We start from the raw sequence: 16948 nt of genomic DNA, 5'->3' as shown, positions 1-16948 counted from the left end.
AGATAGGTGTAGTTTCTTCATGCCAATCATGAGTGCTGGTGGAGCAGCCGTGGATTCCTGCGGTGGACAGCTGTTTGTTATTCTTCTGTACTGCTCTTTAAGGAGCGACAGGAGGTTGAGATGTGGGCTCTAATCATTAGCACATTAGCCTAACACAAATACTCTGGTGTGGTTGTGTATGAGAGCACGAGGGAGATTAAATCATTAGAGATTTGCTTGCTTATTTTTTTAAGCAGTATTAACGAATGAGACCCCTTGATTATATCTTAAATTAGTGGTGCAGTGCAGTGTAGTAAAGTCGGTCCGGGGATTTGAAGAAGCGGTGTTGTTGTGCACTGCCCCAAGGCTGCTGCCACGCTGAGAAGGGGCCGCTCGTTGCAGGATTTGCCACTGGTAAACACAGTACATCATGCTTTTGACTGAGAAATAAAAGTGATGGGATTGGACTCCATAATTAATCATGACCTTGATTCGTGTTGAATGCGCAGTGTGCTAAAAAGAGGACCAAAGGAAAAAAAAACATCTATTGAAGAAAAGCAACAGTGAAATCATTTTAATTGACTAGGATAGTCGCTCAGCAGGGGGATTCAAGATGCTTGGTAATTTTCTTTGTTTGTTTGTGAAATCGTATCCCCCTTTGACTCCGTATTGTTCATTACTGGTCCGAATTGTGCTGTGGAGCGGGAGGCTCCTCGGATGAATGTTTCATGATGGGCTGTGAAAATTTGCTGAAGTAAAATTTGGCCTGACGAGAAATGATGGCCCACAAGGTCATCATTTAAATAATATTAAACAAGTAGTTGTATTGCTGCAGCTGTGTCTCTTCATTTTGTCTTTGAATCTGAGGAGAATTTGTTTATGCTTTTTTTTTTTCGCAGTCTTCGATTTTTAATTTTCAGTCTAGGCTACATAAATTACATTCGACAGTACAATGGAATAATTTGAATACAAAGAATTTTCATGGGCAATTGAAAGTATGACCTTCATAAATACAGCTATCAGTAAAGCGTGTAGCATAACTATTACTTTGAAAATATCAAACTTCTCCCTTTTATTCACTTCCTTTGTTATGCTGCATTGTCATTGTTTGAATACATTTTAGCAGACAGGCGTCTTAAAACGAATTGTTTTTTTTTTGTGTGTGTGCTCATTGAATGCACATGAGAATTATATTGATTTTTGTGTTCAAGTGCCAGATTCAAGAAGAATTAGTTACCCAGGTTTTAAAGTACCTGCCAGTCAGCTCAAGTTGTTAAAAGTTGGACTGCGATCGGCTACACCGTTCCCAGGTGTCCGGGATCATTTTTCCAGCTCCCAAAAGTGTCGAAAAGAGAAAAGAAGAGTGGAGCTGCACAGTCCCGTCGGTGTTTGCGCAGCGCTACCGCTGCGTTTCACTCGACTTGCCAAAGCTAACAGGGGCTGGATGTGGAGAGGCAAATTTGCCAGCGTTAACTCGGATAAACGAGCTTTTCATTCAAAGACGACTTTCTCGTCATAATCTGAGGCTGGGCTGTCAGGGCCTGGCCCCTCTCTTCCTGGATCTCTCGGACCCCTGGGTTCCTATGTAGAGTCAAGTGAGAGAGAATGTAGACCTGGAATGATCTGCATCTCAGGTGCCACGGCTCAATAAATCAGTTTGGGGCCCCAAGGACGATCGGATAATTGAATTGTTTTGGTATGGTTGTCCTGAAGTGAAATGTGCGTTAAATGTCTCTTCTGTCTGTCTTTCTTTCTGCTTTTTTTTTTTCCTTTTGCTGGGTGGGGTGGAAGGGCTGAAATCGGATCCAGCAGTTGGCTTCGGGGAAGCTTCTTTTGGCCCGTAATGCCGGGACCTGCGGGAGCCATTATAAAGCAGAGCTCACATTTTTGCATTTTCAAATGGATTTAACTGTAGGGCTCAGTCCCCAGCGCTGACCCTGTTAACATTCTGCCTTGTCTGGGAACGCGTAGAGTGGGCCAACCTTTACAGGCTCCGTCGCTGCTCTGGAGCAAGAGGTGTTGCGTTTGGCAAGCGAAGAGGGCTTTTGAGAGACGGCTTTATAGGCGCAGAAATACATCTGCCACGGTCCTTAGTGTGTCTATTATTCTATAGTGCATTAATGGTCTGGAGAGGAATCATTTCCTGAGTGTAGTTAACTACATGCTTAGAGAAACCCTACCCAAAGCTGGGGATTGAGAGGACCTAATAGCCTAGTTCCCAGCCCTGGCTGTTCTCCTCAGGTTCTGTTACAATACAGTTACAGTCTGCCCAGTCAGAATGGCCTTGATTTATCACCTTGATTAGATTTATGGTGCACAACGCGGAGTAAAACAACCCACTTGCCCTCCGTTCCAAAGCGCATAGCGTGTGAGACCCTTTCGTGATTTGAACCTTGCTTAACCCTGTTCTGGTTGCGAAGCCTCCAAGGGAACCACAAACCTTAATTACGGGGTTGGCTACGGTTTTGAGGTTTGCATTGCTATCGGTACAAATTAGTGGAGATAAAATCATGTTTTTATAGGATTTCATAGTGCATAACAAGGTTTGTCTGAAGGCCACAAATCACGGCTTCTCAGTTGAGATCTTTTTCCCACTGAGAAGCTATTGTTTGAAAGGAAATAAGGGAGCACTGATTGCTTCAGTTATCAATGCACACAATGTTCAGGTGCACCGCTGCATGTATGAATACATTCAGCCTTGAGAATTCTAGCTTGTTTAATTAAATTCACAGTTTAAGAAATAAATGACCACGCTTTTCCTCACTGAATGCTGTGTAATAGTTTTTATCCATTCCAGTAAGCATTGAATTGACAGTCTGTGGTGAAGGTGGTACATAAGTGTTTTCAAATAGATTCAGCTATAGCATTTACTGTATTATATATTTTGAGCGTTTTTTTTTTTTTTTTAACCAACGCCAACAATAGTCTACTTTTCAAACTGTCCCAAGTGGATTTCAAGTCTAGACAGCTTTTTTAAATTCAGAATGCCACCAATATATCGTCATCCTGCCATGCACGCGTGTCTTTTGGAATTAAACTGAGAATTTTTTAAAATTTTAATGGGCTCTATGCACGGCGTTATTTCCGGTGAAGGATTAAGGATGCTCGATAACTTCCGCCGATCATAGAGTCCAATGCAATACCGAGAATTTATATTGAATTTTATACTCCATGGTTATACTAATGAAACGTTAGTCACAAAAACAGATAAAACAGACACCCCTCGTTGTGTTTATGCTTCTTTTTAAAATTATATTAAATAAACATAACTACATATAAAATTACATCTAAACGTATGTACGTTTCGTTTCAAAGACGGGAGGACAGTAAATATTGAAGACTCTGCCATAATCCCGTTTTCTCCGGTTTTCCTCCGCTTTAATCTACACAACCGGAAATGGACGAGCATCCTTACGTCAAATGCGGAACTTATGCGTGCATATAGCCCATTGCGATAGCCGACGAGACAGAATTGCAATTGAAATTTAAATGCTGCAAAGTATAATTAAAATGAATTGCAAATAAATTCATATTAGTGATAAGCACAGATAAATGCATTTGGTTTGAAATAGGGCAGGGTGATAGGCCAAAAACATGATCATAATAACATTTTTCATTTCAGTCGATATTTCAACTTTGAAGGCAGATTTTTAGCCCTTAAGTGAAAGTTGTAAAAACCAGACCTAATAGAAATATCCTAATAGAAAAATGTATTTCTTTTTTTCTGCATGTGCTAACGGATGATATCGTTTCATGTCATGAAACAGGTTTGTGTTGCCTGATTTTGACATCTTAAGCACAGTTTGCTGTGCAGGCTGCAATTTTAATATTACATGTTAATGCACATTTTGACAGCAGCTTGAGTTGACAGTAGTTGTAGCTTGAGTTGTTAAGATGCAGATGTAAATTAGCATTTTCTGTTTGTCAGTGCTGTTTCATCTGGCAAGTTTAAGTCACAGAAACATTTGTGTTGTTCACTGAATTCAAATGCTTCTCACTGGATCTCACAGTACTGTTAAGTGGTCACGTGACCAAGACGATCAGCAAGTAAACGCATCTGCTGCAGTTTGAAATTTGAGCCGAGTAGATAAATGTGGTGCGGTCCAAATGAGTAACGCTGTATCTTTCCGGTTTTGGTGCTTAAACATTATATCGAACGGTTGTTATTGTTTTATCGAGAAATTATATGACGATAGTTTAGCATTTTATCGCTCGGCCCTAGTGTGAAATATTTTTAGAAATCTGTTTCATTGTCATCGTTATTAAAGGGTTAGTTCACCCAAAAATGAAAATGAAGGCATTAATTACTCACCCCCATGCTGTACCAACCCCGTAAGACCTTTGCTCGTCTTCGGAACACAAATGAAGATATTTTTGATTAAATTTGAGAGCTGGATCACTGCTACATAGGCTGCCTAAGGGATTGAAACTTGACGGCCCAGAATGTCATTGAAGAACATGTTTAAATATTCCATGTGACAACAGTGGCTCAAGAAGTTTTTTCACACAAAGTATTATCGTCGCTTGATAAACTTATACTTAAGCCACTGTTGTCACATGGAATATTTAAACATTTTCTTCATTGACTTTCTGGGCCGTCAAGTTTCAATCCCTTAGGCAGCCTATGTAGCAGGGATCCCCCTCTCAAATTTAATCAAAAATATCTTCATTTGTGTTTCGAAGACGAACGAAGGTCTTACGGGGTTGGTACAGCATGGGGGTGAGTAATGAATGACTTAATTTTCATTTTTGGGTGAACTATCCCTTTAATAAGGTAAAAGAAAGAGGGCAAACCAAGGTGAAAGGACACTTCATTTTCTAGAATGCACACCTGTTTTGATTTTATTAGAATTATTTATTAGAATTACTTAATTATTAATTAAGTAAAAAATGTAACCAATGGAAACCTCCTAACAGAAATGTATATGATGATATATGCTGTTTGTATGGAGCTTATACTGTAGATTGTCCCATTTAATACAGTAACCATACTCCAGAACATCAGGGCATGCTGTGTGCAGGCTCTGCCCATACTCTCACACTTAAACTGGGCAATCGAGACAGCTTGCTTTATGGTTTGGTAATGGCACCCTTATTTTTCACAGGAGTGGGGCTTTTTTATTTATCAGGCCAGTATTTATGGAGATTAATGAAGAAGAGTTGGGCCTGCTCTGCTGTAGTGGAGTGAGGAATCTGGAGTGCTGTCGGTCTCGTAAATCAGACACTCCGCGCTCACTCATGTCTCAAACAGTCATCTCAGCCACCAGATATGAGTCTTACTGCTCTCCATTAAACTCCCACAGATGTTTCCAGGCCTGGCAGGGGGGGTCGAGCGGGGGGTAAGATTATGTTGCTCACAGCAGAGACATGTAATCGCATACACACAGCTGCTAGTGATTTCTTAATGTTGTAGCTGCTCAACACTTTATTTTTACACCGTTCCACTCACACACTTTCCTCTTGGGGTTCCTTGTATCTATTATCGATTATAACAACAACAAAAAAAAAAACTGTTCTATAATCTTCTCTCTGATCTATTTTGAAGTAGTCATCTGTTTTTAGTTTTATTGTTTATTTATTTTAATAATTTTCTTTATCTCTGCTTATCCCACATATGCTTCATTGAGAAATTAAAAGATACCTCCTTGTATGTCTCTACCTGTTCAGCAACCTGCACAAAGACACCCAAGGTCCTCTTTTGTCAATTCAGCATTCAATTAGGCGTTTAATGGTGAACAAAATAAAAACGCGACTCATATTCACCTTTGCATAAAAGATTGTCATGTGTGCATTTAAAAAATGCTTTAATTGACTTGGGCTTTCAATTTTCTCCTGGCTTGTTTTCATTCTTTGGATGAATTGATAATTTCCTGTCATGTTCTTGTCAGGCTGTGAGGGGTGTAAAACTGGCTTTTGTTGCTTTGCAAACCCTTTCGGCACTGTGGGGTCAAAGGTCACTCGGCAATGCCTCTGATCCCGTAGCTCAGTTTGAATGGAGCGCATTTGAAAGGCTCTTTCTTTCTCAGAGAAGGGCGAGGGGGAGGGAGGGGGGGGGTCAATTTGTGCCGATAAAAGAACACAATGCAACAGAGCAATGAACAGCCCTGTCAAACAGGGGAGTTTATTAACACGCCATGAATCGCACTCGAGTGGCTCCTGGTCTTCTGTTTCAGAATCAAGCTGCAGGGCTTGGGAAAGACAAACAGTAGCTCAATGAAGCTGTTTGGTGTTCAAGCCTCGAGCCACTAATACCATCATACACAAACAATTTTTTAAACCTTTTCCTGTAGTTTATTTGCTGTCAGTTAACATCCAGTTTGACGCAGACACACCGAGAAACGCACACCACCCAGTAAGTGAGTGGCCTCGGTCACAGCATTAATAAGCATGATGCGTGCATGAATACAAATCACATTATGGAGATCAGTGTTAATATATTTTAATAGTACCTAGTAATACTATTGTATAATCTGCCATGTATTATGTAAAATACTATATATTAGGCACCGTCCACACTACTGCGTTTTCATTTAAAAACGGAGAATTAAAACGAATACGATCTCCGTCCACGCCAGCGTTTTATCTGCATATTAGTATTGATCTCTGTCCACATTAAAACAACTTAAAACGTGGATAACGTGACCATTCACCAACACTGGGCATGCGCAATGTAAACAGTGGCTGACAAATCAGGGAAGGATACGTCTGACTGATGACACCCAATCATAGAGCCGAGCGTGAGCCTCTGCGTCATCGTTTCTAAACTCCTCCGTTTTGTCCCATCTACACTAAAACGCCCTCCGGAGATTAAAAAAACTTAAAACGGAGGTCCAGCGTTTCTAAACTTCTCCATTTTAGGTCTTCGTTTTTTTCCGTTTTAGTCTGGACGGGAGGTGCAAGCGTAAACGAAAACGCAGTAGTGTGGACGGGGCCTTAGGGTTGGACAATATCAATACAAGAATCTCATTATCTTTCTGCTTTTTTATGGTATGCATTTATTTAACATACATCTTATTAAAATATATATTTACCTGAATTGGTTTAATACTGATTTTATTTATTTTTCTTCCACAAATAATAACCATTATTTTAACATTTGCCTGTTGTTTGCAATTATATTTGAAATGTGTAATGCGAGAAGTTTTTTTTTGAAATTGTTTTTCATTTATTTAAAAAGTCATGAAGAGACTGACAACCTGACTTTTGGATCGATTCATTGACCGCTTAAACTGATTAATGAAATAAATCAAACTTACTGACTTCTAATGGTGGTCTTTAGGGAACCTAATGGCCAAACAAAAAGGCATAAAAGCGTAAAATTGTGGATATTTCAATATTATCACCCAGCCCTTATGCACATTAGTGCTTTCCTTTTAATATTTCTTGAACTTGAAAATATAACTTATAATTTGCTTGATCATATGCTGTTCTGAACTTGAATGACTTAAAACACTCTTTTGTGGAGGCTTTGAATAGTGCACAAGTCATGGCATAGGACTTTTATGTTCCTGTTTGTCATATCTGGAGTTCTCGTTGACATTCTTCACTGGAAAAAGTGCCCCGTGAACATTCTGCCTAACATCTCCTTTTGTGGTCCATGGTAGATAGTCATGGATCTAAGTGAGGGTGAGTAAGCAACTACGCAACTGTCATTTTTGTGGTGAACTAGCCTTTTAAGACGCATTCTCTTCTGTCTACCCCTCCCCCTGTTTCTCACATCCTCTCTTTCTCACACTCCAATACCCCAACCCCCCCACACCCCCGGCACGTATTTGTCCCAGTACGCCACTGATCTTTTCCCTATGGGCGTCTGGCATGTGCGGGAGATCAAAGCACAGTGTCAATTTAAGGTTCAGGGGCAAAAACAATTCACCTGCAGCTCCGTCTGGGTAGGGGAAGTTGCTGTCGCTCACACACTATTTCCCCTTTCTAACCCCCCTCACCCCACAGACAGGATTAACCTCCCATGCATCATGGTCCTGGACCGAGAAGCGCAAAGCACCATTTTACAACCAGATAAACTCTAACCATAAATTGACTGGTGGGTTTCATGACCTCTCTCTCTCTCTCTCTCTCATATTAATGAGAGATTTAGCGAGAACCTAGTCTCCCAGACTATGCCCCCGTTGAGCGCGCCAACTTGCAGGACACCCAATAGAAAGAGTCCATTGTGACGGATCATTGTGCATCAGCACGGGCTTGTTTGTCTTATGAATAATTCATCAGGCCTCTCCAGCACTAAACAACAGAGGCCTGTACTGTATGTTTAACCAGTTGGATAGGGAAAACCAGTATGTTTGTCAGATAAACTCTGCTTGGCCTTGATGCGCAAGCATTCTGTTCGGCCGCGTCTGAAAGGTTAGTCTGGGAAATGGGCCTTCGTTGGTGCCTCTGATCTGATCTCTCAGCAGATAGCACCTGGTGGCTCCTTACAAGTATGTGTGAGTTGCATAGAAACGGAGCGAGTCAGACCGGATGGTGTCATTTACACTGTGCTACCGCAGTGTTCAAAGACATCGGTAACTCCATTCTCTCTCCCAAGCCCTTGTCCGAAACAAGACACCGCACAGTCACACTGGAGGCCGCCGGCCTGGCCAAGAGGGGAAGTGGCATTCACAGGCTCTCACAGAGACCCGAACACCTCCTGCTCTCTCTCCTCTCTGAGGACACTTTCACACTGGTGCTTTTGGTGAAGACCTGACTTTGGTTTGTTTGGTTCGGTTGAAAGCCATAGTCTGCACTTCACATGAATTTATTTATTTATTGGATTGTATTTTTAATTTAGTTTTTACTTTAGATTTATTTGAATATATCTTTATGTGCCGATGTAATTGTAATTTTACTATTAACAGACTTTATAGTGAGAAACAATGGATTATAATGTTGAATTAATGCAAAACGTCAGCATATTGTGTTGCCGCCGCTATTACAGAAGCTTGAAAAAATTTTTGAATAAATATTATAAAAGTATATAAAAATATGTTTTATATTAACAATTATCCCCCAAAAATAGATAATGTACATCAAAGTAAAAAAAAATATTAATACATTTGAATATTGCTATATAGTGTGAATTCAAAGACAGCGATATGAAAAAGATGGTGGTAGTAAAAAAAAAAATATATATATATTTTTTTAAATTATTTAAAAAAATTATAATTTTTAAAAATTAAATTCGCTATTACAGAAGCTTGAATCAAATTTCAAATAAATATTATAAAAGCATATAAAAATATGTTTTATATTAACAATTATCCAAAAAAATACATAATATACATCAAAGTAAAAAACAAAATCTTGTTTTTCTCAGAGAACTTGGTTTGTGTGGAAAATGCTTCATTTTATGGTGTTAAAATTGCCTGCAGAATTTGCTGCTTCTCTTGATGTCATGATGACGCAATCACAATTCAGTTCAGAACCAGAACTTAACAGTGACTTGGAGTGGGGAACTGAAACTCTTTTTCTGAAACCAATTGTCAAACACAGTATTAAAAAAACAGGCTGTATTCCTGCACATAACCCAGCAGCTCTGTGTTTGTGTGTGTCCCTTGATTGTTACGTTAGATTGCTCTAAAACTGCCACTTATTGGGATGGTGTGGGCACTGCAGTCGCACAAGCAGCTTATGTAATGAGCCATTTTTTTCCCTCTCACTTTCCCCCTCCATCTCTGTCTGCCTACACTCTGAGAAAATTAGATGGTGCAGAAATGCCTGGGATTACAGGGAAGCGTGGCTTCGTGTTTGTTGCTCCCCGGGCTGTGGTTGGGAAAAGATGAGATCTGTACAGATCTGTGTGTTCAACTTGTTGCCAGATCTGTTTGTCTGGGGTAGGGAGGGATGTGTGGAATTAAATATTTTCAAAATCAACTAGTCAGTGGGTTGCATGAAATACTAGTTAACTAGTTGGTCTCAAGAACACCCTGTGTTATATACTTGGGATGCACCGATATGACAATTTTGGCCGATACCGAGAACCGATAATTCTTTATATTTGAAAGCCTATAACCGATATTTTGGCCGCTAAATCTAAATCCAAATTTTTTGACAATTTTTGATTTTCCCCTTTAAAAACAAAGATACAAACACAATTATGATGTTCTGTTCTTATTTTAATGTTGTGCAGCCAATATTACAGACTTGCGCTGCACATTTTGCACTTTAACTGGATTTTCCTTTTTTTAAAGTGATTTCAATCGTTCACATTCAACAGTGCACATCTAAAGTGCCTCAGCTGAAGGAAATAATACATTATTTACCGGTTTTCAGATATCGGCTAAATGTTCTTTTTGGGCCGATAGCATAAAAAAATGATAATATATCGGCCGGTACCGATAATGTGGCCGATATATCGTGCATCCTATTATATAACCATCTATCTTTCTCTCTGTAACATTGGAAACTCCAATTAATTTTAAAAAGTGCTTTCTTTATAAAATGGTATTTTCATATGAAATGTTGTCATGTTCCATTTATTCTTGTGAATCGGTTAGTTTACTGTTGTTCTTGTATGAAATGAAAGGGTTTATCATCGTTTCAATTTTAGCAGTTTTATTGTAAATTTATCAGTTCAAACAATTTGCCGCTAATTTACAAATTACGTAATGTAATTGGATACTTATGTGTTGACATCCTTAAAAGATTGAGTATAGTTAGATACTTTGTTCGTAGCTTAACTAATGTAGCTTAAGCGTTGCAAATTATGATTAGCTCGTAGCTTGACAAGAAACAAAATTGGCTTATGCAAGATCTGTTTTTGTGTTTTTCAACTAGACCAGGGGTGCAAATCTGTTAGCCCTGTAGAGTTTAATTCCAGCCCTACACACACACACACACACCTGCAGTTTCCCAATAAGCCTGAATGACTTGATTAGCTGGATCAAGTGTGTTTAATTGGGGTTGAAGCTAAACTCTGCAGGGCTATTGCCCTCCTAGAGCTGAGATTTACAACCCTGAACTAGACCGTACGAAAAAGAAAGCTCCAGATAAACTAGTCAATCTCACTAATCGACTTGTTGGTTCTTGAATGACTCAACCAGCATGACCTATTCCTGGTCTGGACAGAGCGAGGAAGACTCCTGACAGGCCCGCACGCATCTGATCATGCCTCGCCAAGTCGCCGGCTGTCTTCCTCCTCGGCCCTGTCGCTATGGTGAGGATGTCACATGGAAACAGCCCAGCATTGGGAGGTGTGAAAGAGAATGTCACAGACAGCAGTCCAAATATGACACCATTGGCACTGGGCACACGGGGGAAATGGCACACAACACCTCACTAAGCCACCTGAGCGTGAAATAAAGCAGATAAGAGAAACTGACCAGATGTTTCGCTCTGTGGGGGGGACGCGAGAGTAAACGGCTGATGGAAACGGTGAAGTCCTGAGCTTGTTAGCCTATTGAGAGAGCTGAGACTTGAGTCCTATACTGTAGCAATGACTGATTTAATAGAAGCAGACAGTGCTCATCATTGTCAATCATGGTGATGTGCCTCTCTCTCTTCCTCCCCTGCCTTGTTCTGTCTCTCGCTCATTCTTATTTATTATTTTTTCTCTTCCCTCTCTACATCCTGAGCTTTGGTGCCAGGCTGGGCAGGCTCTGATGGGCAGACGGCGAGTTGTCTTCATTATAATGCCTTTATTTATTCATGTGTCTGCGGCCAGTGACAGCCGTGCCTGTGCACAGTTCTCCTCTCTGTCTGCGTCCTTAGAGATATGACTCATTTTCATTTCTCTCTTTCTCTCTGCTAACATCATTCTCTCTTCTCTGTCAAGTGCTGCTTCCAGTTAGCTTCAAAAGTGACATGCGAACGCACAGCACGCATCAGTCACATCCAGTGGCCCACGTCAGCACACAGAGGGTACTCGTCATCTTTTGGTGGAGGAATCGCTTGATGCAGGCGGCTTGTGCGGGCCAGATTGCCTCATGACCACTTTTGGGAGGCAGGCGCTGGCTATTTCAGTTCGGTCTATAAATAGTCGCACTGCGGTTTTTGCCAGTTTGATAAGCCTGTAATTGGAGTTGCATCCATCAGGTTACAGAGGGCTTTTAATCCTGAGATGTGTTGGCTGGGTTCTGGAGATTTTCAGGTTAAAGAGCATTCATTGCCATTGTTTAAGCCTGGGTTCACTGAGCTAAATGCTATTAGATTATTACAGTGTGTCAAAAGCAAATTAATCTAATTTTGGCTTTTCTGTAGCTCTGCCAAACAGTCAAGCCTAATAAGGCATTGTATTCAAACCTCCTTTTTAAGCCCCCTGGCATGAGGTACATTGGGATTTTCGAAGGATTAGAGTTCAAAATTAGGTTATGTCACTCTTTTACCTGAATTATAGTGCAGTTTGTTGGGTTTTCACGGCTCTGCTGTAGTCGGTAGTCGGCCTCTTTGTGGTATAGATCAAAAGAGAAGCCGTGATTATGAAACGGATCACTTCAGTCTAGGCTCTTAGGGGTTTTTTTTTCCCCATGTGCTTTGATACGTCAGAACCTTGATGGGCTTCAGTTATTGAGCCCAGTATTTGGCTGTGCTGCGCGGAGGCCGTCAGCGGATGCTCTGATTGTCCTCTGGCAATTGAGTGATAACTGCAGCAAGCATGTGACAAAGAGGAGTGGCAGCTGGTGGATGCTGGGATACGTGCTGGGTCACCTCCCTGTGAAAAAGCCCTCACTTCTACAATTAATGCCCCTCAGACATTTAGAGGAATATCTTGTTTGGGATGTAATTAGAAATGGGAATTATAAGGAATTTAATAACTGTTGTTCATTTTGGTACTTTTGAGTAAAACATATTTTAAAATGCAATTCCATTTCCAAACCATGAGATTTGTGACAAATAATTACATTTATTAATGAAATCTGACACAATTAATTATATAAATGTGGTAATATTCCTCACAGTTCAAAAGTTTGGGAATGGTATTTTTTTTAAATGTTATACTAAATATTTTAAATGTAAGTCTCTTATACTATTTAACATTTTATATTAATATATTATTTAACATTTTTAACATATTTAACATTATAAATGTCTTTAGTGTATATAAAAAAAACTGCTGACAAAACTTTGTAATTTGTAAAGTGTGTGTTTTTTTTTTTTACTCGGTTGTATTTGTTGGTTTGAAAACGAACTGCTCATAAAGAGTCCTTTGTTCAGTAATCTGACTACACTGATTGCTAATTGTTTTGATGCGGAATATGAGCCGGTTCTAACGTCCCATCACATTAGTGCACATACGCTTTAAATTTAGATTTATAAAAAGTAAAAGATACTTCCATGAGTGGCCACCAAACTATGGACAGTTTTGGGTTATGGGAAGATTTTTATTTACTCTGACATGCATGCATGTCCTGATACATGTTTTCTTCCCATAATGGCCTAATCTGGCTCTACCTGCTGTGTTGTAGTCTTAATGTAAAAAAAAACAAAAAAAAAACTACAGTCTTTTCCATACGATCAGCAAATTTTGTGGGAACATCAGCATTTTGCATAATTTATTTGTTTTGGTTTGCATGTTTCTCTTCACTTCCCAAACAACCCTAATGTATGCTTGCATACAGTACAGCGTGTGTGTGTGTTAGAGGATGACACGGGAGTGGATTTTCACTCCTGTCCCGTCCCACTCCCATAGAAAGAAATCTTGTCCCGTCCCACTCCCAGACCAAAGTTTAAAAAATAATCCCATCCCATCCCGCTCCTGGTAAATTGACTCCCACTCCCATCCCACTCCTGTTTAAACTGACTCCCACTCCTGTACCGCTCCCATATATATTTTTTCTTCAATTAATGTTTAGTTAATACATAGAATTTGATTTAATCTGCAATTCTGCATCCTCTCCAATCCATCCTGTTTTAGACCAGCTGCTGAGCCCCAGTTTCTAGATTTTCTCCAGAAAATGGAAGACAGTAAATAAAAGAAAAACAGTACATCACACCATGTCTACAATTTAATAAACCCAAACAGCACATAAAGCTGCATTTTACTCATTTATTGTTGAGTAAACAATACATTTACAGTTTACATTTATAGTTTTTTTAAATTACATTTTAAAAAGATTTTCATCAATTATGCTCTTGCATAATGAGACAAATTTTAGTTATATGTTGCTGTGTAGGCTGCAACATGGCTTTCCTGAATTTGCGTGCCTCTTCAGACCGCTCATCCCTGAATCACTTGCTACTTGACTAAAGGGGGGTCGCACACCGGACGAGAAGCTCAGCGCCGCGCAGAATCTTTAAAATTCGAACACATTCTGTGTCTGTCCCTCAATCACTGCTCTTTGAATTCCGGCGGTAAGCCGTGACAAAAAGCACTGATGGCTTCTGGAACGGCTGGGTCGTGTAGTTATTTTTTAATTTCGCTACATTTTAGGCGTATTAAAAGGAAACTACAAAATGGTGCATTTACTTTTTGCTTTTTTTTTTGTCGTCTTTGCTATTGGTTGATTCCCGCTCCCGTCTGCTCCCGTTAACCATTTATCCTGTACCGTCCAAATCCCGTGATTAATAGCAAAGATGACTCCCATCCTGCGGGAATCCCACGGGAATCCCGGGACCCGTGGGATTCCCGAAAAAATGTCAGCCTCTAGTGTGTGTGTGTGTGAGAGAGAGTCTTTGCTTACGTGACCACGTGCAGCCACATTATGTCAGAGCCAGGCTGCGTGCTCTAGGCCGGGGGGCTCAACGCAGCGGGAGACACTGCTGTTTAATTTCAGCACTTCATCCCCCTCCGTAATGAAGCTTCCCTCACGCACATTTGCTCACACCCTGTCAGTGCTGCTGGCGGGTAATTGGGATGTGACTGAGCATGAATATCCCTTACGCCTGCCGCAGACCGACCTCCCCGCGACCCTGCAGATAGCTCTTTGTCTTAATGGACATATCATCTTTTATTTAGATCTCCATTTGAAAGTAATTGTCAGCAGGAGGGGGTTATTGCAGTTGATGGAGACGAATAGACTGGTGTTTCACAGCGGACCTCTTTGATTGGCTGCAGTTTTTGGCTGGCTTTGATTATGAGAGTCGGAACAAAGGTGTGTGCTGTGCCAAGCTGTTTTTAGAGGCCCGCCCTGACCCGTTCCTTCCTGATCATTGGAGCTCTTCTGTCTCCAATACAATCAAAGATGTATGCATGTACCATTTGAATCACAATACTGGCATGTATATGTTTAGATGTGTGTTTTACAAACCCCTCCAAAGTTTACTGTCAAGTAACTGCACCTGGTGGAAAAACACTCACCAGGTGCAGTTAAAATGCAACGCAGCATGTGATGTGCAAGTGTTGGGTCTGTAAACAGTAGCAGCAGGAATGATGGGAGATGACCTCAGGAAATGTTAGATTCTGCAGGGGTGATTAGAAAGGGTGGCATTTGCTTCTTTATGCATTTCGAACATCAAAAGTGACCATATTTAATGCACATTCATGGTCTTTTAGTGTTTGTTTGTAAAAAAGGACTTTCATATTTGTTGTTTTACAGTACTGAATTATGTCAGACTTGCATTCACCCAAAAATGAAATATCATTATAAATTCATAATTTAGATATCGTTTCAGTGAATAAAAGTCAAAATTATTTGTCTTAATATACAGTATAATTATGAATGTTATATAATTAAAAGTCATAATTAACTTTTGTGGTTAGACTTTTGTTCATATACAGTAAAACCATTATGTCTATTAAGAAGACTTGGATTAAACTGCTCGAATCATATGGATTAAGTTTACATTGTCTTTATGAACTTTTTGAAATGTCAATATAATGGAGGGACAGAAATCTCTCAGATGTCATTAAAAATCTTCATACATGTTCTAAAGATAAATTAAAGTCCTATGTTTTTTTTTTTAATTGCTATAAGGTATTAATTGATTTTTTTTTTCTTTTTGGTGAACTATTTTAATTAGGCTTTGATCCAAAATAATGACAATCATAATATCCAGAAGTATTCACCACTTTTAAAACATTACGGCCAATTGGTTTCAAACGAATCAATAGTTAAATGGAGATAACTTGTGTGCAGTCAAGGGCTTTTGATTGATTTTAGTATAAATACACCATCTGGAAGGTTCAATTTGGCAAGTCAATATTGTGGCAGAACTTACACCATGAACATGAAGGCTCCAAACAACTCCATGAAAAAGTAATTAAAAGGCACAAAGCAGAGGATGAATACAAGAAGATTTCCAAGCCATTGAATACCTCTTGGAGTAAATCCGTAATTAAGAAATAGGAAGTGTTGTGCAGCTGCAAATCAAGTTTTGATTGACAGAGTGACCAGAATTATGGCCAGTGTTTCAAGTAAAATGGGTTGTAAACACGGTTTAATGTTGATGTCAAAGAACCTGGGGCGCATCATTTGCCCCATCAACAATTTAGGCTGTTTGCGTCTTGCATTAAAGCGACAGTACATAACTACTTCCACACTTAAAATAGAGGTGTATTGCTTTACAGACAGACACAACTCTTTGTTTGGTGTGATTAATTTCTCATGTTTACAGGTCATCTCTCAGGCAGAGCATCTCATTCACAAGGGGCCCCATCAACAGACATTGCAAGGTTGCAATAAAAGCAGCAAACGTAGCACCGTGTACTCTAATAAATCTTCGGAGGTTAAACCCCACAGCACTAAAAACCTAGAAAGACCTTTTCATCATCCCCATAAAAGTGGCAATGTCACAGTGTTTGTGGTGAGCCACCGTCCAGGATGCTGGAATCAGTGCTCCCCTGTAATCTAGTTTAACACAGCCTACAGACAGACATCCTATGTCTCATTTCATTATTCCATCCGTTTTGTGAAGGTTTTGCTCCATCAGACTTGATCACTTTATATTCAGAGGCTTTTATAAGACCAGAATTCAATGCAATCTGAATAGCGGCAGCCCTTTTAGTGCCGAAAAAATTACTAGGTCTATGGATGGATTCTATGTTGGCGGCCATGCTGGTATCAGCCGATACATTAGTGTTATCCATATCCATTTATAT

The 16948-nt window shown here is 39.9% G+C and overlaps 1 protein-coding gene across 2 annotated transcripts in view; it reads left to right on the top strand.

The window, feature by feature from the left end:
* Positions 1-16948, top strand: part of adka (adenosine kinase a) — a 159319-nt gene that overhangs the window by 52656 nt on the left and 89715 nt on the right. The window lies entirely within an intron of this gene.

The sequence above is a fragment of the Pimephales promelas genome, chromosome 11, assembly GCF_988280905.1.
Source record: "Pimephales promelas chromosome 11, fPimPro1.hap1.1, whole genome shotgun sequence".
In the NCBI taxonomy this organism is placed as follows: Eukaryota; Metazoa; Chordata; class Actinopteri; order Cypriniformes; family Leuciscidae; genus Pimephales; species Pimephales promelas.
This window is presented reverse-complemented; position numbering and strand designations above follow the sequence as displayed.